The 22,342-nt window shown below is 39.2% G+C and overlaps 24 non-coding genes across 24 annotated transcripts; all 24 read left to right on the top strand.

Annotated features, from left to right (window-relative positions):
- Positions 1-422: 422 nt before the first annotated feature.
- On the top strand, positions 423-639 carry LOC117352793. Its single transcript, XR_004537849.1, has one exon. It is a non-coding gene; the product is annotated as a small nucleolar RNA U3 (small nucleolar RNA).
- Positions 640-1,231: 592 nt separating this feature from the next.
- Positions 1,232-1,303, top strand: TRNAC-GCA. The gene has a single exon. It is a non-coding gene; the product is annotated as a tRNA-Cys (tRNA).
- A 735-nt stretch (positions 1,304-2,038) lies between these two features.
- Positions 2,039-2,255, top strand: LOC117352792. Its single transcript, XR_004537848.1, has one exon. It is a non-coding gene; the product is annotated as a small nucleolar RNA U3 (small nucleolar RNA).
- A 596-nt stretch (positions 2,256-2,851) lies between these two features.
- Positions 2,852-2,923, top strand: TRNAC-GCA. Its single transcript has one exon. It is a non-coding gene; the product is annotated as a tRNA-Cys (tRNA).
- Positions 2,924-3,657: 734 nt separating this feature from the next.
- Positions 3,658-3,874, top strand: LOC117352791. Its single transcript, XR_004537847.1, has one exon. It is a non-coding gene; the product is annotated as a small nucleolar RNA U3 (small nucleolar RNA).
- A 592-nt stretch (positions 3,875-4,466) lies between these two features.
- On the top strand, positions 4,467-4,538 carry TRNAC-GCA. Its single transcript has one exon. It is a non-coding gene; the product is annotated as a tRNA-Cys (tRNA).
- A 734-nt stretch (positions 4,539-5,272) lies between these two features.
- On the top strand, positions 5,273-5,489 carry LOC117352799. The gene has a single exon (XR_004537855.1). It is a non-coding gene; the product is annotated as a small nucleolar RNA U3 (small nucleolar RNA).
- A 601-nt stretch (positions 5,490-6,090) lies between these two features.
- TRNAC-GCA lies at positions 6,091-6,162 on the top strand. The gene has a single exon. It is a non-coding gene; the product is annotated as a tRNA-Cys (tRNA).
- Positions 6,163-8,269: 2,107 nt separating this feature from the next.
- Positions 8,270-8,486, top strand: LOC117352790. The gene has a single exon (XR_004537846.1). It is a non-coding gene; the product is annotated as a small nucleolar RNA U3 (small nucleolar RNA).
- A 595-nt stretch (positions 8,487-9,081) lies between these two features.
- On the top strand, positions 9,082-9,153 carry TRNAC-GCA. Its single transcript has one exon. It is a non-coding gene; the product is annotated as a tRNA-Cys (tRNA).
- Positions 9,154-9,887: 734 nt separating this feature from the next.
- LOC117352789 lies at positions 9,888-10,104 on the top strand. The gene has a single exon (XR_004537845.1). It is a non-coding gene; the product is annotated as a small nucleolar RNA U3 (small nucleolar RNA).
- Positions 10,105-10,701: 597 nt separating this feature from the next.
- On the top strand, positions 10,702-10,773 carry TRNAC-GCA. The gene has a single exon. It is a non-coding gene; the product is annotated as a tRNA-Cys (tRNA).
- Positions 10,774-11,507: 734 nt separating this feature from the next.
- Positions 11,508-11,724, top strand: LOC117352788. The gene has a single exon (XR_004537844.1). It is a non-coding gene; the product is annotated as a small nucleolar RNA U3 (small nucleolar RNA).
- A 591-nt stretch (positions 11,725-12,315) lies between these two features.
- TRNAC-GCA lies at positions 12,316-12,387 on the top strand. The gene has a single exon. It is a non-coding gene; the product is annotated as a tRNA-Cys (tRNA).
- A 736-nt stretch (positions 12,388-13,123) lies between these two features.
- Positions 13,124-13,340, top strand: LOC117352787. Its single transcript, XR_004537843.1, has one exon. It is a non-coding gene; the product is annotated as a small nucleolar RNA U3 (small nucleolar RNA).
- A 597-nt stretch (positions 13,341-13,937) lies between these two features.
- On the top strand, positions 13,938-14,009 carry TRNAC-GCA. The gene has a single exon. It is a non-coding gene; the product is annotated as a tRNA-Cys (tRNA).
- Positions 14,010-14,744: 735 nt separating this feature from the next.
- Positions 14,745-14,961, top strand: LOC117352786. Its single transcript, XR_004537842.1, has one exon. It is a non-coding gene; the product is annotated as a small nucleolar RNA U3 (small nucleolar RNA).
- Positions 14,962-15,552: 591 nt separating this feature from the next.
- Positions 15,553-15,624, top strand: TRNAC-GCA. The gene has a single exon. It is a non-coding gene; the product is annotated as a tRNA-Cys (tRNA).
- A 734-nt stretch (positions 15,625-16,358) lies between these two features.
- Positions 16,359-16,575, top strand: LOC117352784. The gene has a single exon (XR_004537840.1). It is a non-coding gene; the product is annotated as a small nucleolar RNA U3 (small nucleolar RNA).
- Positions 16,576-17,174: 599 nt separating this feature from the next.
- TRNAC-GCA lies at positions 17,175-17,246 on the top strand. The gene has a single exon. It is a non-coding gene; the product is annotated as a tRNA-Cys (tRNA).
- A 2,106-nt stretch (positions 17,247-19,352) lies between these two features.
- Positions 19,353-19,569, top strand: LOC117352798. The gene has a single exon (XR_004537854.1). It is a non-coding gene; the product is annotated as a small nucleolar RNA U3 (small nucleolar RNA).
- A 598-nt stretch (positions 19,570-20,167) lies between these two features.
- On the top strand, positions 20,168-20,239 carry TRNAC-GCA. The gene has a single exon. It is a non-coding gene; the product is annotated as a tRNA-Cys (tRNA).
- A 735-nt stretch (positions 20,240-20,974) lies between these two features.
- LOC117352783 lies at positions 20,975-21,191 on the top strand. The gene has a single exon (XR_004537839.1). It is a non-coding gene; the product is annotated as a small nucleolar RNA U3 (small nucleolar RNA).
- A 597-nt stretch (positions 21,192-21,788) lies between these two features.
- TRNAC-GCA lies at positions 21,789-21,860 on the top strand. Its single transcript has one exon. It is a non-coding gene; the product is annotated as a tRNA-Cys (tRNA).
- The last annotated feature ends 482 nt before the right edge of the window (positions 21,861-22,342 follow it).

Here is a 22,342-nt window from a genome sequence, read left to right as displayed (position 1 = left end):
TTCAGAGATGCTTCCTTGCTTGGATATTTTCTGAAGAAATCTAGATTGTGCCACTGGACATCAAAGAGTGGCCCCGGGTAAACGACATTTACGAGTATTCAGCTGGGAGCAGCTGCTGCTGGTGCGAGGCTAATAGTTTTGGAATACACATCTTCTTGTTTTCAAGCATCTCTTTAGTACTTGTCTGGGATTGGCTGACAGGTCACCATATGTAAAATAGGAGGTGTGGTTTTTGAAACAGTTGCCGAACAATTAGACATTGCAATGTATACCATCCCCAAATATGTATCCGAGAAGATTTAAGTCCCAACCTGGCTCCATCTAGAAAGAACAAAGGCTCAGAAATCTTTATGTACTTTCCTCCTTTGAAAGTAATGTCTGGTAAGCAGCATGGAGAGAAATGAGGAAGAGCCACCTCAGTTAAGACTGTACTTTCTGGGATCATTTCTATAGGTTGTGACTGGAGAAATGTGTTAGAAAGTGTTTGGTCTCGCTGTCCACGAGGAAGAGCTTCAGTATTCTCTTCTGAGCATGAATTTGTCTTACAAGTCTGCTTTTACAGCTGGGCTGTGGGACTTTGATGATTGTTCTTAATCTCCTAGAGAGGAGTTAAGAAGAAGAGAGTACATACTGAGTGGACTATTTCTATGAGAGCAGAGTTGTTTTTATATGTTTCAGTAGGAAGTTTACAGAGTCCCGGAATTCATCCAGGGCGGGTTAAGCTTGGTTAATCGTAGTATTAATTTGTTCTCTCTTTCTAATGAAGGCGTTCTTTCTATTTCTCAGACCACCGTCTGTACGTTTTTGCTCAGTTTTAAAGATGCTAGAGCTTCTGTTTCTGTCTGTTTTATGTTTTTTTTTTATTTTTAAGCTGATTCTTGTTTTCTTCTTGTTTAAGAAGAAATGATTCTGAATCTACTTAATCAGACAAAAGATAAAATAAATAAAAATTTCATTAAAATAATAAAAACAAAGAAACATGTAGAAAAACAACCAAGTGACATTAAATGAGTGGGAGAGGGGAAAAAAAAGTTGATTAGTACTGGGTTTCATTCCAATTCTCCCTGAAAATGGTGGTGCTTGGAGTCAAAGCTACAACATTGAGTTCTAGAATGCAAGATTGCCCCACTTAGTAGTGTTTCTGATAAGCTATGCATAGTATGTGTGCTTTAAAGGTTCTGAGCCACATGAAAGAGAGCTCTTTTTAAAAGAAATGAAGAGTAACCTTTGTGGGGGCATAGCTCAGTGGTAGAGCATTTGACTGCAGATCAAGAGGTCCCTGGTTCAAATCCAGGTGCCCCCTTGCTGCAAAGATGACTTAATCTTTATCTATATCCTTCAAAAATCAAATCCCTTTAATTTATTTACCGTACATCAACTAACTGAACTTTTAATACAAAGGCATCTTCAATCTATTCCATTATCAATGAATTCATAAAATGGCCATGAAAATTAAAATTGAAAGCTGTACAAGCGTCCTTCATCTATGAACTTGAACACTTAAAGAGGGGGGTAATAGCCCTTACATTTTTGCTATCTTCAATGCAAAAAGTGCTCATGTCAAGACACCCTGCTTTTCGTCATGAGGGCTTTCTTCAGAGATATCATTGAAAATATTCAAAGATGCTTCCTTGCTTGGATATTTTCTGAAGAAATCTAGATTGTGCCACTGGACATCAAAGAGTGGCCCCGGTAAACGACATTTACGAGTATTCAGCTGGGAGCAGTTGCTGCTGGTGCGAGGCTAATAGTTTTGGAATACACATCTTCTTGTTTTCAAGCATCTCTTTAGAACTTGTCTGGGATTGGCTGACAGGTCACCATATGTAAAATAGGAGGTGTGGTTTTTGAAACAGTTGCCGAACAATTAGACATTGCAATGTATACCAACCCCAAAATATGTATCCGAGAAGATTTAAGTCCCAACCTGGCTCCATCTAGAAAGAACAAAGGCTCAGAAATCTTTATGTACTTTCCTCCTTTGAAAGTAATGTCTGGTAAGCAGCATGGAGAGAAATGAGGAAGAGCCACCTCAGTTAAGACTGTACTTTCTGGGATCATTTCTATAGGTTGTGACTGGAGAAATGTGTTAGAAAGTGTTTGGTCTCGCTGTCCACGAGGAAGAGCTTCAGTATTCTCTTCTGAGCATGAATTTGTCTTACAAGTCTGCTTTTACAGCTGGGCTGTGGGACTTTGATGATTGTTCTTAATCTCCTAGAGAGGAGTTAAGAAGAAGAGAGTACATACTGAGTGGACTATTTCTATGAGAGCAGAGTTGTTTTTATATGTTTCAGTAGGAAGTTTACAGAGTCCCGGAATTCATCCAGGGCGGGTTAAGCTTGGTTAATCGTAGTATTAATTTGTTCTCTCTTTCTAATGAAGGCGTTCTTTCTATTTCTCAGACCACCGTCTGTACGTTTTTGCTCAGTTTTAAAGATGCTAGAGCTTCTGTTTCTGTCTGTTTTATGTTTTTTTTTTTTTTTTAAGCTGATTCTTGTTTTCTTTTGTTTAAGAAGAAATGATTCTGAATCTACTTAATCAGACAAAAGATAAAATAAATAAAAAATTTCATTAAAAATAATAAAAACAAAAAAACATGTAGAAAAACAACCAAGTGACATTAAATGAGTGGGAGAGTGGAAAAAAAAGTTGATTAGTACTGGGTTTCATTCCAATTCTCCCTGAAAATGGTGGTGCTTGGAGTCAAAGCTACAACATTGAGTTCTAGAATGCAAGATTGCCCCACTTAAGGTAGATGTTTCTGGTAAGCTATGCATAGTATGTGTGCTTTAAAGGTTCTGAGCCACATGAAAGAGAGCTCTTTTTAAAAGAAATGAAAAGCAACCTTTGTGGGGGCATAGCTCAGTGGTAGAGCATTTGACTGCAGATCAAGAGGTCCCTGGTTCAAATCCAGGTGCCCCCTTGCGCAAAGATGACTTGATCTTTATCTATATCCTTCAAAAATCAAAACCCTTTAATTTATTTACCGTACATCAACTAACTGAACTTTTAATACAAAGGCGTCTTCAATCTATTCCATTATCAATGAATTCATAAAATGGCCATGAAAATTAAAATTGAAAGCTGTACAAGCGTCCTTCATCTATGAACTTGAACACTTAAAGAGGGGGGTAATAGCCCTTACATCTTTGCTATCTTCAATGCAAAAAGTGCTCATGTCAAGACACCCTGCTTTTCGTCATGAGGGCTTTCTTCAGAGATATCATTGAAAATAATCATAGATGCTTGCTTGCTTGGATATTTTCTGAAGAAATCTAGATTGTGCCACTGGACATCAAAGAGTGGCCCCGGTAAACGACATTTACGAGTATTCAGCTGGGAGCAGCTGCTGCTGGTGCGAGGCTAATAGTTTTGGAATACACATCTTCTTGTTTTCAAGCATCTCTTTAGTACTTGTCTGGGATTGGCTGACAGGTCACCATATGTAAAATAGGAGGTGTGGTTTTTGAAACAGTTGCCGAACAATTAGACATTGCAATGTATACCAACCCCAAAATATGTATCCGAGAAGATTTAAGTCCCAACCTGGCTCCATCTAGAAAGAACAAAGGCTCAGAAATCTTTATGTACTTTCCTCCTTTGAAAGTAATGTCTGGTAAGCAGCATGGAGAGAAATGAGGAAGAGCCACCTCAGTTAAGACTGTACTTTCTGGGATCATTTCTATAGGTTGTGACTGGAGAAATGTGTTAGAAAGTGTTTGGTCTCGCTGTCCACGAGGAAGAGCTTCAGTATTCTCTTCTGAGCATGAATTTGTCTTACAAGTCTGCTTTTACAGCTGGGCTGTGGGACTTTGATGATTGTTCTTAATCTCCTAGAGAGGAGTTAAGAAGAAGAGAGTACATACTGAGTGGACTATTTCTATGAGAGCAGAGTTGTTTTTATATGTTTCAGTAGGAAGTTTACAGAGTCCCGGAATTCATCCAGGGCGGGTTAAGCTTGGTTAATCGTAGTATTAATTTGTTCTCTCTTTCTAATGAAGGCGTTCTTTCTATTTCTCAGACCACCGTCTGTACGTTTTTGCTCAGTTTTAAAGATGCTAGAGCTTCTGTTTCTGTCTGTTTTATGTTTTTTTTTTTATTTTTAAGCTGATTCTTGTTTTCTTTTGTTTAAGAAGAAATGATTCTGAATCTACTTAATCAGACAAAAGATAAAATAAATAAAAAATTTCATTAAAAATAATAAAAACAAAGAAACATGTAGAAAAACAACCAAGTGACATTAAATGAGTGGGAGAGGGGAAAAATAAAGTTGATTAGTACTGGGTTTCATTCCAATTCTCCCTGAAAATGGTGGTGCTTGGAGTCAAAGCTACAACATTGAGTTCTAGAATGCAAGATTGCCCCACTTAAGGTTTCTGATAAGCTATGCATAGTATGTGTGCTTTAAAGGTTCTGAGCCACATGTAAGAGAGCTCTTTTTAAAAGAAATGAAGAGTAACCTTTGTGGGGGCATAGCTCAGTGGTAGAGCATTTGACTGCAGATCAAGAGGTCCCTGGTTCAAATCCAGGTGCCCCCTTGTGCAAAGATGACTTAATCTTTATCTATATCCTTCAAAAATCAAAACCCTTTAATTTATTTACCGTACATCAACTAACTGAACTTTTAATACAAAGGCGTCTTCAATCTATTCCATTATCAATGAATTCATAAAATGGCCATGAAAATTAAAATTGAAAGCTGTACAAGCGTCCTTCATCTATGAACTTGAACACTTAAAGAGGGGGGTAATAGCCCTTACATCTTTGCTATCTTCAATGCAAAAAGTGCTCATGTCAAGACACCCTGCTTTTCGTCATGAGGGCTTTCTTCAGAGATATCATTGAAAATATTCAAAGATGCTTCCTTGCTTGGATATTTTCTGAAGAAATCTAGATTGTGCCACTGGACATCAAAGAGTGGCCCCGGTAAACGACATTTACGAGTATTCAGCTGGGAGCAGCTGCTGCTGGTGCGAGGCTAATAGTTTTGGAATACACATCTTCTTGTTTTCAAGCATCTCTTTAGTACTTGTCTGGGATTGGCTGACAGGTCACCATATGTAAAATAGGAGGTGTGGTTTTTGAAACAGTTGCCGAACAATTAGACATTGCAAAGTATACCAACCCCAAAATATGTATCCGAGAAGATTTAAGTCCCAACCTGGCTCGATTTAGAAAGAACAAAGGCTCAGAAATCTTTATGTACTTTCCTCATGTGAAAGTAATGTCTGGTAAGCAGCATGGAGAGAAATGAGGAAGAACCACCTCAGTTAAGACTGTACTTTCTGGGATCATTTCTATAGGTTGTGACTGGAGAAATGTGTTAGAAAGTGTTTGGTCTCACTGTCCACGAGGAAAAGCTTCAGTATTCTCTTCTGAGCATGAATTTGTCTTACAAGTCTGCTTTTACAGCTGGGCTGTGGGACTTTGATGATTATTCTTAATCTCCTAGAGAGGAGTTAAGAAGAAGAGAGTACATACTGAGTGGACTATTTCTATGAGAGCAGAGTTGTTTTTATATGTTTCAGTAGGAAGTTTACAGAGTCCCGGAATTCATCCAGGGCGGGTTAAGCTTGGTTAATCGTAGTATTAATTTGTTCTCTCTTTCTAATGAAGGCGTTCTTTCTATTTCTCAGACCACCGTCTGTACGTTTTTGCTCAGTTTTAAAGATGCTAGAGCTTCTGTTTCTGTCTGTTTTATGTTTTTTTTTTTAATTTTGAAGCTGATTCTTGCTTTCTTTTGTTTAAGAAGAAATGATTCTGAATCTACTTAATCAGACAAAAGATAATATAAATAAAAAATTTCATTAAAAAAAAAATAAAAATAAAGAAACATGTAGAAAAACAACCAAGTGACATTAAATGAGTGGGATAGGGGAAAAAAAAAGTTGATTAGTACTGGGTTTCATTTCAATTCTCCCTGAAAATGGTGGTGCTTGGAGTCAAAGCTACAACATTGAGTTCTAGAATGCAAGATTGCCCCACTTAAGGTAGATGTTTCTGATAAGCTATGCATAGTATGTGTGCTTTAAAGGTTCTGAGCCACATGAAAGAGAGCTCTTTTTAAAAGAAATGAAGAGCAACTTTTGTGGGGGCATAGCTCAGTGGTAGAGCATTTGACTGCAGATCAAGAGGTCCCTGGTTCAAATCCAGGTGCCCCCTTGCGCAAAGATGACTTGATCTTTATCTATATCCTTCAAAAATCAAAACCCTTTAATTTATTTACCGTACATCAACTAACTGAACTTTTAATACAAAGGCGTCTTCAATCTATTCCAGGGGTGCCCACACTTTTTGGGCTTGCGAGCTACTTTTTAAATGACCAAGTCACAATGATCTACCAACAATAAAATTTAAAAAAAACACAACGCACACTGTACGCATAGAAAATGTTAATCATCATTCCTATTCCAGGGTTTTCAAAGAGGTCAAAGCAGATGACTCTATGCACTATCACTTCAGTAACAACCATACAAAAATAGACAAATATACTCCCTCCCTTTTTACTAAACCACGTTAGCAGTTTTTAGTGCAGGGAGCTGCGCTGAATGCCCAGCGCTGCTCTCGACACTCCTAGGCTCCCTGCGCTAAAAACCTCTATTGCGGTTTAGTAAAAGGGGACCTTAGTGTAAAATATAGACAGCAGATATAAATTCAGACACATTTTGATCACAAAATTTAAAATAAAATCATTTTCCCTACCTTGTCTGGTGATTTCATGAGTCTCTGGTTGCACTTTCTTCTTCTGACTGTGCATACAATCTTTCTTCCCTTCTTTTAGCCTGTATGCTTCTTCTCCTCCAGACCTCATTTCTTCCCCCAACTTTTCCTTCCTCTTCCCTGCCCTTTCTTTCTCTCTGCCTCCCTTTCATTTTTTTTCTGTTTCTCTTCTTTCCTTCTGTCTCCCTGCCTGTCCTTTTTCTTTCTTTCTCCCTGCCCTCCCCCAAGCCACTGCCACTGCCATTGCCATCGGGGACCAGGACCCAAACGCCACCAATAACAGGCCCCAAGCTCTCCCTGCTTCGGCCAACCAGCATTCCTCTCCCTGACGTCAATTCTGCCATTGGGAAGAGGAAGGCTGATCAGCCCAAGATCGCGATCGACCTATTAGGGGAAATGCTGCCGGGTCCTGCCTTCGCGGAAACAGAAAGTAGGCAGGACCCGGCAGGAAGAAGAACAAATGCTTGTCTCCCGCATTAGCCCGTAGCGAACGCTTGCTTCAGGGCTCTCAACATGTGCGCGCCGGCTTCCCTTCTCCCCTCCCCCCCCCGGACATAACTTCCGGTTTCGGAGGGAAGAGAAGAGAAGCCGGCACGCACATGTTGAGAGCCCTGAAGCAAGCGTTCGCTACGGGCTAATGCGGGAGACAAGCATTTGTTCTTCTTCCTGCCGGATCCTGCCTACTTTCTGTTTCCGCGAAGGCAGGACCCGGTTTTTTGTTCAGCAGCGGCAGATGACAGCTGGGCGGATCGCGCAGCTAAAAGGCACTAGGGAGAAAGAAAACTGGAGAGGAAGGCTGATCGGCCCGTAGATCAGGACGGCAACACGAGTCTATCACAGAGCCCGGGATAGGCTCCGCGATCGACTCGCGTTGCCTTCCTGAGCTACTGGTCGATCGCGATCGACGCGTTGGGCACCCCTGATCTATTCCATTATCAATGAATTCATAAAATGGCCATGAAAATTAAAATTGAAAGCTGTACAAGCGTCCTTGATCTATGAACTTGAACACTAAAAGAGGGGGGTAATAGCCCTTACATCTTTGCTATCTTCAATGCAAAAAGTGCTCATGTCAAGACACCCTGCTTTTCGTCATGAGTGCTTTCTTCAGAGATATTATTGAAAATATTCAGAGATGCTTCCTTGCTTGGATATTTTTGAAGAAATCTAGATTGTGCCACTGGACATCAAAGAGTGGCCCCGGTAAACGACATTTAAGAGTATTCAGCTGGGAGCAGCTGCTGCTGGTGCGAGGCTAATAGTTTTGGAATACACATCTTCTTGTTTTCAAGCATCTCTTTAGTATTTGTCTGGGATTGGCTGACAGGTCACCATATGTAAAATAGGAGGTGTGGTTTTTGAAACAGTTGCCGAACAATTAGACATTGCAATGTATACCATCCCCAAAATATGTATCCGAGAAGATTTAAGTCCCAACCTGGCTCCATCTAGAAAGAACAAAGGCTCAGAAATCTTTATGTACTTTCCTCCTGTGAAAGTAATGTCTGGTAAGCAGCATGGAGAGAAATGAGGAAGAGCCACCTCAGTTAAGACTGTACTTTCTGGGATCATTTCTATAGGTTGTGACTGGAGAAATGTGTTAGAAAGTGTTTGGTCTCGCTGTCCACGAGGAAGAGCTTCAGTATTCTCTTCTGAGCATGAATTTGTCTTACAAGTCTGCTTTTACAGCTGGGCTGTGGGACTTTGATGATTGTTCTTAATCTCCTAGAGAGGAGTTAAGAAGAAGAGAGTACATACTGAGTGGACTATTTCTATGAGAGCAGAGTTGTTTTTATATGTTTCAGTAGGAAGTTTACAGAGTCCCGGAATTCATCCAGGGCGGGTTAAGCTTGGTTAATTGTAGTATTAATTTGTTCTCTCTTTCTAATGAAGGCGTTCTTTCTATTTCTCAGACCACTGTCTGTACGTTTTTGCTCAGTTTTAAAAATGCTAGAGCTTCTGTTTCTGTCTGTTTTATGTTTTTTTTTTTATTTTGAAGCTGATTCTTGCTTTCTTTTGTTTAAGAAGAAATGATTCTGAATCTACTTAATCAGACAAAAGATAAAATAAATAAAAAATTTCATTAAAAATAATAAAAACAAAGAAACATGTAGAAAAACAACCAAGTGACATTAAATGAGTGGGAGAGGGGAAAAAAAAAGTTGATTAGTACTGGGTTTCATTCCAATTCTCCCTGAAAATGGTGGTGCTTGGAGTCAAAGCTACAACATTGAGTTCTAGAATGCAAGATTGCCCCACTTAAGGTATGTTCTGATAAGCTATGCATAGTATGTGTGCTTTAAAGGTTCTGAGCCACATGAAAGAGAGCTCTTTTTAAAAGAAATGAAGAGCAACCTTTGTGGGGGCATAGCTCAGTGGTAGAGCATTTGACTGCAGATCAAGAGGTCACTGGTTCAAATCCAGGTGCCCCCTTGTGCAAAGATGACTTGATCTTTATCTATATCCTTCAAAAATCAAAACCCTTTAATTTATTTACCGTACATCAACTAACTGAACTTTTAATACAAAGGCGTCTTCAATCTATTCCATTATCAATGAATTCATAAAATGGCCATGAAAATTAAAATTGAAAGCTGTACAAGCGTCCTTCATCTATGAACTTGAACACTTAAAGAGGGGGGTAATAGCCCTTACATCTTTGCTATCTTCAATGCAAAAAGTGCTCATGTCAAGACACCCTGCTTTTCGTCATGAGGGCTTTCTTCAGAGATATCATTGAAAATATTCAAAGATGCTTCCTTGCTTGGATATTTTCTGAAGAAATCTAGATTGTGCCACTGGACATCAAAGAGTGGCCCCGGTAAACGACATTTACGAGTATTCAGCTGGGAGCAGCTGCTGCTGGTGCGAGGCTAATAGTTTTGGAATACACATCTTCTTGTTTTCAAGCATCTCTTTAGTACTTGTCTGGGATTGGCTGACAGGTCACCATATGTAAAATAGGAGGTGTGGTTTTTGAAACAGTTGCCGAACAATTAGACATTGCAATGTATACCAACCCCAAAATATGTATCCGAGAAGATTTAAGTCCCAACCTGGCTCCATCTAGAAAGAACAAAGGCTCAGAAATCTTTATGTACTTTCCTCCTTTGAAAGTAATGTCTGGTAAGCAGCATGGAGAGAAATGAGGAAGAGCCACCTCAGTTAAGACTGTACTTTCTGGGATCATTTCTATAGGTTGTGACTGGAGAAATGTGTTAGAAAGTGTTTGGTCTCGCTGTCCACGAGGAAGAGCTTCAGTATTCTCTTCTGAGCATGAATTTGTCTTACAAGTCTGCTTTTACAGCTGGGCTGTGGGACTTTGATGATTGTTCTTAATCTCCTAGAGAGGAGTTAAGAAGAAGAGAGTACATACTGAGTGGACTATTTCTATGAGAGCAGAGTTGTTTTTATATGTTTCAGTAGGAAGTTTACAGAGTCCCGGAATTCATCCAGGGCGGGTTAAGCTTGGTTAATCGTAGTATTAATTTGTTCTCTCTTTCTAATGAAGGCGTTCTTTCTATTTCTCAGACCACCGTCTGTACGTTTTTGCTCAGTTTTAAAGATGCTAGAGCTTCTGTTTCTGTCTGTTTTATGTTTTTTTTTTATTTTTAAGCTGATTCTTGTTTTCTTTTGTTTAAGAAGAAATGATTCTGAATCTACTTAATCAGACAAAAGATAAAATAAATAAAAAATTTCATTAAAAATAATAAAAACAAAAAAACATGTAGAAAAACAACCAAGTGACATTAAATGAGTGGGAGAGTGGAAAAAAAAAGTTGATTAGTACTGGGTTTCATTCCAATTCTCCCTGAAAATGGTGGTGCTTGGAGTCAAAGCTACAACATTGAGTTCTAGAATGCAAGATTGCCCCACTTAAGGTAGATGTTTCTGATAAGCTATGCATAGTATGTGTGCTTTAAAGGTTCTGAGCCACATGAAAGAGAGCTCTTTTTAAAAGAAATGAAGAGCAACCTTTGTGGGGGCATAGCTCAGTGGTAGAGCATTTGACTGCAGATCAAGAGGTCCCTGGTTCAAATCCAGGTGCCCCCTTGCGCAAAGATGACTTGATCTTTATCTATATCCTTCAAAAATCAAAACCCTTTAATTTATTTACCCTACATCAACTAACTGAACTTTTAATACAAAGGCGTCTTCAATCTATTCCATTATCAATGAATTCATAAAATGGCCATGAAAATTAAAATTGAAAGCTGTACAAGCGTCCTTCATCTATGAACTTGAACACTTAAAGAGGGGGGTAATAGCCCTTACATTTTTGCTATCTTCAATGCAAAAAGTGCTCATGTCAAGACACCCTGCTTTTCGTCATGAGGGCTTTCTTCAGAGATATCATTGAAAATAATCATAGATGCTTCCTTGCTTGGATATTTTCTGAAGAAATCTAGATTGTGCCACTGGACATCAAAGAGTGGCCCCGGTAAACGACATTTACGAGTATTCAGCTGGGAGCAGTTGCTGCTGGTGCGAGGCTAATAGTTTTGGAATACACATCTTCTTGTTTTCAAGCATCTCTTTAGTACTTGTCTGGGATTGGCTGACAGGTCACCATATGTAAAATAGGAGGTGTGGTTTTTGAAACAGTTGCCGAACAATTAGACATTGCAATGTATACCAACCCCAAAATATGTATCCGAGAAGATTTAAGTCCCAACCTGGCTCCATCTAGAAAGAACAAAGGCTCAGAAATCTTTATGTACTTTCCTCCTTTGAAAGTAATGTCTGGTAAGCAGCATGGAGAGAAATGAGGAAGAGCCACCTCAGTTAAGACTGTACTTTCTGGGATCATTTCTATAGGTTGTGACTGGAGAAATGTGTTAGAAAGTGTTTGGTCTCGCTGTCCACGAGGAAGAGCTTCAGTATTCTCTTCTGAGCATGAATTTGTCTTACAAGTCTGCTTTTACAGCTGGGCTGTGGGACTTTGATGATTGTTCTTAATCTCCTAGAGAGGAGTTAAGAAGAAGAGAGTACATACTGAGTGGACTATTTCTATGAGAGCAGAGTTGTTTTTATATGTTTCAGTAGGAAGTTTACAGAGTCCCGGAATTCATCCAGGGCGGGTTAAGCTTGGTTAATCGTAGTATTAATTTGTTCTCTCTTTCTAATGAAGGCGTTCTTTCTATTTCTCAGACCACCGTCTGTACGTTTTTGCTCAGTTTTAAAGATGCTAGAGCTTCTGTTTCTGTCTGTTTTATGTTTTTTTTTTATTTTTAAGCTGATTCTTGTTTTCTTTTGTTTAAGAAGAAATGATTCTGAATCTACTTAATCAGACAAAAGATAAAATAAATAAAAAATTTCATTAAAAATAATAAAAACAAAGAAACATGTAGAAAAACAACCAAGTGACATTAAATGAGTGGGAGAGGGGAAAAAAAAAGTTGATTAGTACTGGGTTTCATTCCAATTCTCCCTGAAAATGGTGGTGCTTGGAGTCAAAGCTACAACATTGAGTTCTAGAATGCAAGATTGCCCCACTTAAGGTTTCTGATAAGCTATGCATAGTATGTGTGCTTTAAAGGTTCTGAGCCACATGAAAGAGAGCTCTTTTTAAAAGAAATGAAGAGTAACCTTTGTGGGGGCATAGCTCAGTGGTAGAGCATTTGACTGCAGATCAAGAGGTCCCTGGTTCAAATCCAGGTGCCCCCTTGTGCAAAGATGACTTAATCTTTATCTATATCCTTCAAAAATCAAAACCCTTTAATTTATTTACCCTACATCAACTAACTGAACTTTTAATACAAAGGCAGTCTTCAATCTATTCCATTATCAATGAATTCATAAAATGGCCATGAAAATTAAAATTGAAAGCTGTACAAGCGTCCTTCATCTATGAACTTGAACACTTAAAGAGGGGGGTAATAGCCCTTACATTTTTGCTATCTTCAATGCAAAAAGTGCTCATGTCAAGACACCCTGCTTTTCGTCATGAGGGCTTTCTTCAGAGATATCATTGAAAATATTCAAAGATGCTTCCTTGCTTGGATATTTTCTGAAGAAATCTAGATTGTGCCACTGGACATCAAAGAGTGGCCCCGGTAAACGACATTTACGAGTATTCAGCTGGGAGCAGCTTGCTGCTGGTGCGAGGCTAATAGTTTTGGAATACACATCTTCTTGTTTTCAAGCATCTCTTTAGTACTTGTCTGGGATTGGCTGACAGGTCACCATATGTAAAATAGGAGGTGTGGTTTTTGAAACAGTTGCCGAACAATTAGACATTGCAATGTATACCAACCCCAAAATATGTATCCGAGAAGATTTAAGTCCCAACCTGGCTCCATCTAGAAAGAACAAAGGCTCAGAAATCTTTATGTACTTTCCTCCTTTGAAAGTAATGTCTGGTAAGCAGCATGGAGAGAAATGAGGAAGAGCCACCTCAGTTAAGACTGTACTTTCTGGGATCATTTCTATAGGTTGTGACTGGAGAAATGTGTTAGAAAGTGTTTGGTCTCGCTGTCCACGAGGAAGAGCTTCAGTATTCTCTTCTGAGCATGAATTTGTCTTACAAGTCTGCTTTTACAGCTGGGCTGTGGGACTTTGATGATTGTTCTTAATCTCCTAGAGAGGAGTTAAGAAGAAGAGAGTACATACTGAGTGGACTATTTCTATGAGAGCAGAGTTGTTTTTATATGTTTCAGTAGGAAGTTTACAGAGTCCCGGAATTCATCCAGGGCGGGTTAAGCTTGGTTAATCGTAGTATTAATTTGTTCTCTCTTTCTAATGAAGGCGTTCTTTCTATTTCTCAGACCACCGTCTGTACGTTTTTGCTCAGTTTTAAAGATGCTAGAGCTTCTGTTTCTGTCTGTTTTATGTTTTTTTTTTATTTTTAAGCTGATTCTTGTTTTCTTTTGTTTAAGAAGAAATGATTCTGAATCTACTTAATCAGACAAAAGATAAAATAAATAAAAAATTTCATTAAAAATAATAAAAACAAAGAAACATGTAGAAAAACAACCAAGTGACATTAAATGAGTGGGAGAGGGGAAAAAAAAAGTTGATTAGTACTGGGTTTCATTCCAATTCTCCCTGAAAATGGTGGTGCTTGGAGTCAAAGCTACAACATTGAGTTCTAGAATGCAAGATTGCCCCACTTAAGGTAGATGTTTCTGGTAAGCTATGCATAGTATGTGTGCTTTAAAGGTTCTGAGCCACATGAAAGAGAGCTCTTTTTAAAAGAAATGAAAAGCAACCTTTGTGGGGGCATAGCTCAGTGGTAGAGCATTTGACTGCAGATCAAGAGGTCCCTGGTTCAAATCCAGGTGCCCCCATGCTGCAAAGATGACTTGATCTTTATCTATATCCTTCAAAAATCAAAACCCTTTAATTTATTTACCGTACATCAACTAACTGAACTTTTAATACAAAGGCGTCTTCAATCTATTCCATTATCAATGAATTCATAAAATGGCCATGAAAATTAAAATTGAAAGCTGTACAAGCGTCCTTCATCTATGAACTTGAACACTTAAAGAGGGGGGTAATAGCCCTTACATCTTTGCTATCTTCAATGCAAAAAGTGCTCATGTCAAGACACCCTGCTTTTCGTCATGAGGGCTTTCTTCAGAGATATCATTGAAAATAATCATAGATGCTTGCTTGCTTGGATATTTTCTGAAGAAATCTAGATTGTGCCACTGGACATCAAAGAGTGGCCCCGGTAAACGACATTTACGAGTATTCAGCTGGGAGCAGCTGCTGCTGGTGCGAGGCTAATAGTTTTGGAATACACATCTTCTTGTTTTCAAGCATCTCTTTAGTACTTGTCTGGGATTGGCTGACAGGTCACCATATGTAAAATAGGAGGTGTGGTTTTTGAAACAGTTGCCGAACAATTAGACATTGCAATGTATACCAACCCCAAAATATGTATCCGAGAAGATTTAAGTCCCAACCTGGCTCCATCTAGAAAGAACAAAGGCTCAGAAATCTTTATGTACTTTCCTCCTTTGAAAGTAATGTCTGGTAAGCAGCATGGAGAGAAATGAGGAAGAGCCACCTCAGTTAAGACTGTACTTTCTGGGATCATTTCTATAGGTTGTGACTGGAGAAATGTGTTAGAAAGTGTTTGGTCTCGCTGTCCACGAGGAAGAGCTTCAGTATTCTCTTCTGAGCATGAATTTGTCTTACAAGTCTGCTTTTACAGCTGGGCTGTGGGACTTTGATGATTGTTCTTAATCTCCTAGAGAGGAGTTAAGAAGAAGAGAGTACATACTGAGTGGACTATTTCTATGAGAGCAGAGTTGTTTTTATATGTTTCAGTAGGAAGTTTACAGAGTCCCGGAATTCATCCAGGGCGGGTTAAGCTTGGTTAATCGTAGTATTAATTTGTTCTCTCTTTCTAATGAAGGCGTTCTTTCTATTTCTCAGACCACCGTCTGTACGTTTTTGCTCAGTTTTAAAGATGCTAGAGCTTCTGTTTCTGTCTGTTTTATGTTTTTTTTTAATTTTTAAGCTGATTCTTGTTTTCTTTTGTTTAAGAAGAAATGATTCTGAATCTACTTAATCAGACAAAAGATAAAATAAATAAAAAATTTCATTAAAAATAATAAAAACAAAGAAACATGTAGAAAAACAACCAAGTGACATTAAATGAGTGGGAGAGGGGAAAAAAAAAGTTGATTAGTACTGGGTTTCATTCCAATTCTCCCTGAAAATGGTGGTGCTTGGAGTCAAAGCTACAACATTGAGTTCTAGAATGCAAGATTGCCCCACTTAAGGTTTCTGATAAGCTATGCATAGTATGTGTGCTTTAAAGGTTCTGAGCCACATGAAAGAGAGCTCTTTTTAAAAGAAATGAAGAGTAACCTTTGTGGGGGCATAGCTCAGTGGTAGAGCATTTGACTGCAGATCAAGAGGTCCCTGGTTCAAATCCAGGTGCCCCCTTGTGCAAAGATGACTTAATCTTTATCTATATCCTTCAAAAATCAAAACCCTTTAATTTATTTACCCTACATCAACTAACTGAACTTTTAATACAAAGGCATCTTCAATCTATTCCATTATCAATGAATTCATAAAATGGCCATGAAAATTAAAATTGAAAGCTGTACAAGCGTCCTTCATCTATGAACTTGAACACTTAAAGAGGGGGGTAATAGCCCTTACATTTTTGCTATCTTCAATGCAAAAAGTGCTCATGTCAAGACACCCTGCTTTTCGTCATGAGGGCTTTCTTCAGAGATATCATTGAAAATATTCAAAGATGCTTCCTTGCTTGGATATTTTCTGAAGAAATCTAGATTGTGCCACTGGACATCAAAGAGTGGCCCCGGTAAACGACATTTACGAGTATTCAGCTGGGAGCAGTTGCTGCTGGTGCGAGGCTAATAGTTTTGGAATACACATCTTCTTGTTTTCAAGCATCTCTTTAGTACTTGTCTGGGATTGGCTGACAGGTCACCATATGTAAAATAGGAGGTGTGGTTTTTGAAACAGTTGCCGAACAATTAGACATTGCAATGTATACCAACCCCAAAATATGTATCCGAGAAGATTTAAGTCCCAACCTGGCTCCATCTAGAAAGAACAAAGGCTCAGAAATCTTTATGTACTTTCCTCCTTTGAAAGTAATGTCTGGTAAGCAGCATGGAGAGAAATGAGGAAGAGCCACCTCAGTTAAGACTGTACTTTCTGGGATCATTTCTATAGGTTGTGACTGGAGAAATGTGTTAGAAAGTGTTTGGTCTCGCTGTCCACGAGGAAGAGCTTCAGTATTCTCTTCTGAGCATGAATTTGTCTTACAAGTCTGCTTTTACAGCTGGGCTGTGGGACTTTGATGATTGTTCTTAATCTCCTAGAGAGGAGTTAAGAAGAAGAGAGTACATACTGAGTGGACTATTTCTATGAGAGCAGAGTTGTTTTTATATGTTTCAGTAGGAAGTTTACAGAGTCCCGGAATTCATCCAGGGCGGGTTAAGCTTGGTTAATCGTAGTATTAATTTGTTCTCTCTTTCTAATGAAGGTGTTCTTTCTATTTCTCAGACCACTGTCTGTACGTTTTTGCTCAGTTTTAAAAATGCTAGAGCTTCTGTTTCTGTCTGTTTTATGTTTTTTTTTTTTTTTTTGAAGCTGATTCTTGCTTTTCTTTTGTTTAAGAAGAAATGATTCTGAATCTACTTAATCAGACAAAAGATAAAATAAATAAAAAATTTCATTAAAAATAATAAAAACAAAGAAACATGTAGAAAAACAACCAAGTGACATTAAATGAGTGGGAGAGTGGAAAAAAAAGTTGATTAGTACTGGGTTTCATTCCAATTCTCCCTGAAAATGGTGGTGCTTGGAGTCAAAGCTACAACATTGAGTTCTAGAATGCAAGATTGCCCCACTTAAGGTAGATGTTTCTGATAAGCTATGCATAGTATGTGTGCTTTAAAGGTTCTGAGCCACATGAAAGAGAGCTCTTTTTAAAAGAAATGAAGAGCAACTTTTGTGGGGGCATAGCTCAGTGGTAGAGCATTTGACTGCAGATCAAGAGGTCCCTGGTTCAAATCCAGGTGCCCCCTTGCGCAAAGATGACTTGATCTTTATCTATATCCTTCAAAAATCAAAACCCTTTAATTTATTTACCGTACATCAACTAACTGAACTTTTAATACAAAGGCGTCTTCAATCTATTCCAGGGGTGCCCACACTTTTTGGGCTTGCGAGCTACTTTTTAAATGACCAAGTCACAATGATCTACCAACAATAAAATTTTAAAAAAAACACAACGCACACTGTACGCATAGAAAATGTTAATCATCATTCCTATTCCAGGGTTTTCAAAGAGGTCAAAGCAGATGACTCTATGCACTATCACTTCAGTAACAACCATACAAAAATAGACAAATATACTCCCTCCCTTTTTACTAAACCACGTTAGCAGTTTTTAGTGCAGGGAGCTGCGCTGAATGCCCAGCGCTGCTCTCGACACTCCTAGGCTCCCTGCGCTAAAAACCTCTATTGCGGTTTAGTAAAAGGGGACCTTAGTGTAAAATATAGACAGCAGATATAAATTCAGACACATTTTGATCACAAAATTTAAAATAAAATCATTTTCCCTACCTTGTCTGGTGATTTCATGAGTCTCTGGTTGCACTTTCTTCTTCTGACTGTGCATACAATCTTTCTTCCCTTCTTTTAGCCTGTATGCTTCTTCTCCTCCAGACCTCATTTCTTCCCCCAACTTTTCCTTCCTCTTCCCTGCCCTTTCTTTCTCTCTGCCTCCCTTTCATTTTTTTCTGTTTCTCTTCTTTCCTTCTGTCTCCCTGCCTGTCCTTTTTCTTTCTTTCTCCCTGCCCTCCCCCAAGCCACTGCCACTGCCATTGCCATCGGGGACCAGGACCCAAACGCCACCAATAACAGGCCCCAAGCTCTCCCTGCTTCGGCCAACCAGCATTCCTCTCCCTGACGTCAATTCTGCCATTGGGAAGAGGAAGGCTGATCAGCCCAAGATCGCGATCGACCTATTAGGGGAAATGCTGCCGGGTCCTGCCTTCGCGGAAACAGAAAGTAGGCAGGACCCGGCAGGAAGAAGAACAAATGCTTGTCTCCCGCATTAGCCCGTAGCGAACGCTTGCTTCAGGGCTCTCAACATGTGCGCGCCGGCTTCCCTTCTCCCCTCCCCCCCCGGACATAACTTCCGGTTTCGGAGGGAAGAGAAGAGAAGCCGGCACGCACATGTTGAGAGCCCTGAAGCAAGCGTTCGCTACGGGCTAATGCGGGAGACAAGCATTTGTTCTTCTTCCTGCCGGATCCTGCCTACTTTCTGTTTCCGCGAAGGCAGGACCCGGTTTTTTGTTCAGCAGCGGCAGATGACAGCTGGGCGGATCGCGCAGCTAAAAGGCACTAGGGAGAAAGAAAACTGGAGAGGAAGGCTGATCGGCCCGTAGATCAGGACGGCAACACGAGTCTATCACAGAGCCCGGGATAGGCTCCGCGATCGACTCGCGTTGCCTTCCTGAGCTACTGGTCGATCGCGATCGACGCGTTGGGCACCCCTGATCTATTCCATTATCAATGAATTCATAAAATGGCCATGAAAATTAAAATTGAAAGCTGTACAAGCGTCCTTGATCTATGAACTTGAACACTAAAAGAGGGGGGTAATAGCCCTTACATCTTTGCTATCTTCAATGCAAAAAGTGCTCATGTCAAGACACCCTGCTTTTCGTCATGAGGGCTTTCTTCAGAGATATCATTGAAAATATTCAGAGATGCTTTCTTGCTTGGATATTTTTGAAGAAATCTAGATTGTGCCACTGGACATCAAAGAGTGGCCCCGGTAAACGACATTTACGAGTATTCAGCTGGGAGCAGCTGCTGCTGGTGCGAGGCTAATAGTTTTGGAATACACATCTTCTTGTTTTCAAGCATCTCTTTAGTATTTGTCTGGGATTGGCTGACAGGTCACCATATGTAAAATAGGAGGTGTGGTTTTTGAAACAGTTGCCGAACAATTAGACATTGCAATGTATACCATCCCCAAAATATGTATCCGAGAAGATTTAAGTCCCAACCTGGCTCCATCTAGAAAGAACAAAGGCTCAGAAATCTTTATGTACTTTCCTCCTTTGAAAGTAATGTCTGGTAAGCAGCATGGAGAGAAATGAGTAAGAGCCACCTCAGTTAAGACTGTACTTTCTGGGATCATTTCTATAGGTTGTGATTGGAGAAATGTGTTAGAAAGTGTTTGGTCTCGCTGTCCACGAGGAAGAGCTTCAGTATTCTCTTCTGAGCATGAATTTGTCTTACAAGTCTGCTTTTACAGCTGGGCTGTGGGACTTTGATGATTGTTCTTAATCTCCTAGAGAGGAGTTAAGAAGAAGGGAGTACATACTAAGTGGACTATTTCTCTGAGAGCAGAGTTGTTTTGATATGTTTCAGTAGGAAGTTTACAGAGTCCCGGAATTCATCCAGGGCGGGTTAAGCTTGGTTAATCGTAGTATTAATTTGTTCTCTCTTTCTAATGAAGGCGTTCTTTCTATTTCTCAGACCACCGTCTGTACGTTTTTGCTCAGTTTTAAAGATGCTAGAGCTTCTGTTTCTGTCTGTTTTATGTTTTTTTTTTTATTTTGAAGCTGATTCTTGCTTTCTTCTGTTTAAGAAGAAATGATTCTGAATCTACTTAATCAGACAAAAGATAAAATAAATAAAAAATTTCATTAAGAATAATAAAAACAAAGAAACATGTAGAAAAATAACCAAGTGACATTAAATGAGTGGGAGAGGGGAAAAAAAAAGTTGATTAGTACTGGGTTTCATTCCAATTCTCCCTAAAAATGGTGGTGCTTGGAGTCAAAGCTACAACATTGAGTTCTAGAATGCAAGATTGTCCCACTTAAGGTAGATGTTTCTGGTAAGCTATGCATAGTATGTGTGCTTTAAAGGTTCTGAGCCACATGAAAGAGAGCTCTTTTTAAAAGAAATGAAGAGTAACCTTTGTGGGGGCATAGCTCAGTGGTAGAGCATTTGACTGCAGATCAAGAGGTCCCTGGTTCAAATCCAGGTGCCCCCTTGTGCAAAGATGACTTAATCTTTATCTATATCCTTCAAAAATCAAAACCCTTTAATTTATTTACCGTACATCAACTAACTGAACTTTTAATACAAAGGCATCTTCAATCTATTCCATTATCAATGAATTCATAAAATGGCCATGAAAATTAAAATTGAAAGCTGTACAAGCGTCCTTCATCTATGAACTTGAACACTTAAAGAGGGGGGTAATAGCCCTTACATTTTTGCTATCTTCAATGCAAAAAGTGCTCATGTCAAGACACCCTGCTTTTCGTCATGAGGGCTTTCTTCAGAGATATCATTGAAAATATTCAAAGATGCTTCCTTGCTTGGATATTTTCTGAAGAAATCTAGATTGTGCCACTGGACATCAAAGAGTGGCCCCGGTAAACGACATTTACGAGTATTCAGCTGGGAGCAGTTGCTGCTGGTGCGAGGCTAATAGTTTTGGAATACACATCTTCTTGTTTTCAAGCATCTCTTTAGTAACTTGTCTGGGATTGGCTGACAGGTCACCATATGTAAAATAGGAGGTGTGGTTTTTGAAACAGTTGCCGAACAATTAGACATTGCAATGTATACCAACCCCAAAATATGTATCCGAGAAGATTTAAGTCCCAACCTGGCTCCATCTAGAAAGAACAAAGGCTCAGAAATCTTTATGTACTTTCCTCCTTTGAAAGTAATGTCTGGTAAGCAGCATGGAGAGAAATGAGGAAGAGCCACCTCAGTTAAGACTGTACTTTCTGGGATCATTTCTATAGGTTGTGACTGGAGAAATGTGTTAGAAAGTGTTTGGTCTCGCTGTCCACGAGGAAGAGCTTCAGTATTCTCTTCTGAGCATGAATTTGTCTTACAAGTCTGCTTTTACAGCTGGGCTGTGGGACTTTGATGATTGTTCTTAATCTCCTAGAGAGGAGTTAAGAAGAAGAGAGTACATACTGAGTGGACTATTTCTATGAGAGCAGAGTTGTTTTTATATGTTTCAGTAGGAAGTTTACAGAGTCCCGGAATTCATCCAGGGCGGGTTAAGCTTGGTTAATCGTAGTATTAATTTGTTCTCTCTTTCTAATGAAGGCGTTCTTTCTATTTCTCAGACCACCGTCTGTACGTTTTTGCTCAGTTTTAAAGATGCTAGAGCTTCTGTTTCTGTCTGTTTTATGTTTTTTTTTTTTTTTTAAGCTGATTCTTGTTTTCTTTTGTTTAAGAAGAAATGATTCTGAATCTACTTAATCAGACAAAAGATAAAATAAATAAAAAATTTCATTAAAAATAATAAAAACAAAAAAACATGTAGAAAAACAACCAAGTGACATTAAATGAGTGGGAGAGTGGAAAAAAAAGTTGATTAGTACTGGGTTTCATTCCAATTCTCCCTGAAAATGGTGGTGCTTGGAGTCAAAGCTACAACATTGAGTTCTAGAATGCAAGATTGCCCCACTTAAGGTAGATGTTTCTGGATAAGCTATGCATAGTATGTGTGCTTTAAAGGTTCTGAGCCACATGAAAGAGAGCTCTTTTTAAAAGAAATGAAGAGCAACCTTTGTGGGGGCATAGCTCAGTGGTAGAGCATTTGACTGCAGATCAAGAGGTCCCTGGTTCAAATCCAGGTGCCCCCTTGCGCAAAGATGACTTGATCTTTATCTATATCCTTCAAAAATCAAAACCCTTTAATTTATTTACCGTACATCAACTAACTGAACTTTTAATACAAAGGCGTCTTCAATCTATTCCATTATCAATGAATTCATAAAATGGCCATGAAAATTAAAATTGAAAGCTGTACAAGCGTCCTTCATCTATGAACTTGAACACTTAAAGAGGGGGGTAATAGCCCTTACATCTTTGCTATCTTCAATGCAAAAAGTGCTCATGTCAAGACACCCTGCTTTTCGTCATGAGGGCTTTCTTCAGAGATATCATTGAAAATAATCATAGATGCTTGCCTTGCTTGGATATTTTCTGAAGAAATCTAGATTGTGCCACTGGACATCAAAGAGTGGCCCCGGTAAACGACATTTACGAGTATTCAGCTGGGAGCAGCTGCTGCTGGTGCGAGGCTAATAGTTTTGGAATACACATCTTCTTGTTTTCAAGCATC

Source organism: Geotrypetes seraphini, chromosome 1 (genome assembly GCF_902459505.1).
Source record: "Geotrypetes seraphini chromosome 1, aGeoSer1.1, whole genome shotgun sequence".
NCBI classification, from domain to species: Eukaryota; Metazoa; Chordata; class Amphibia; order Gymnophiona; family Dermophiidae; genus Geotrypetes; species Geotrypetes seraphini.
This window is presented reverse-complemented; position numbering and strand designations above follow the sequence as displayed.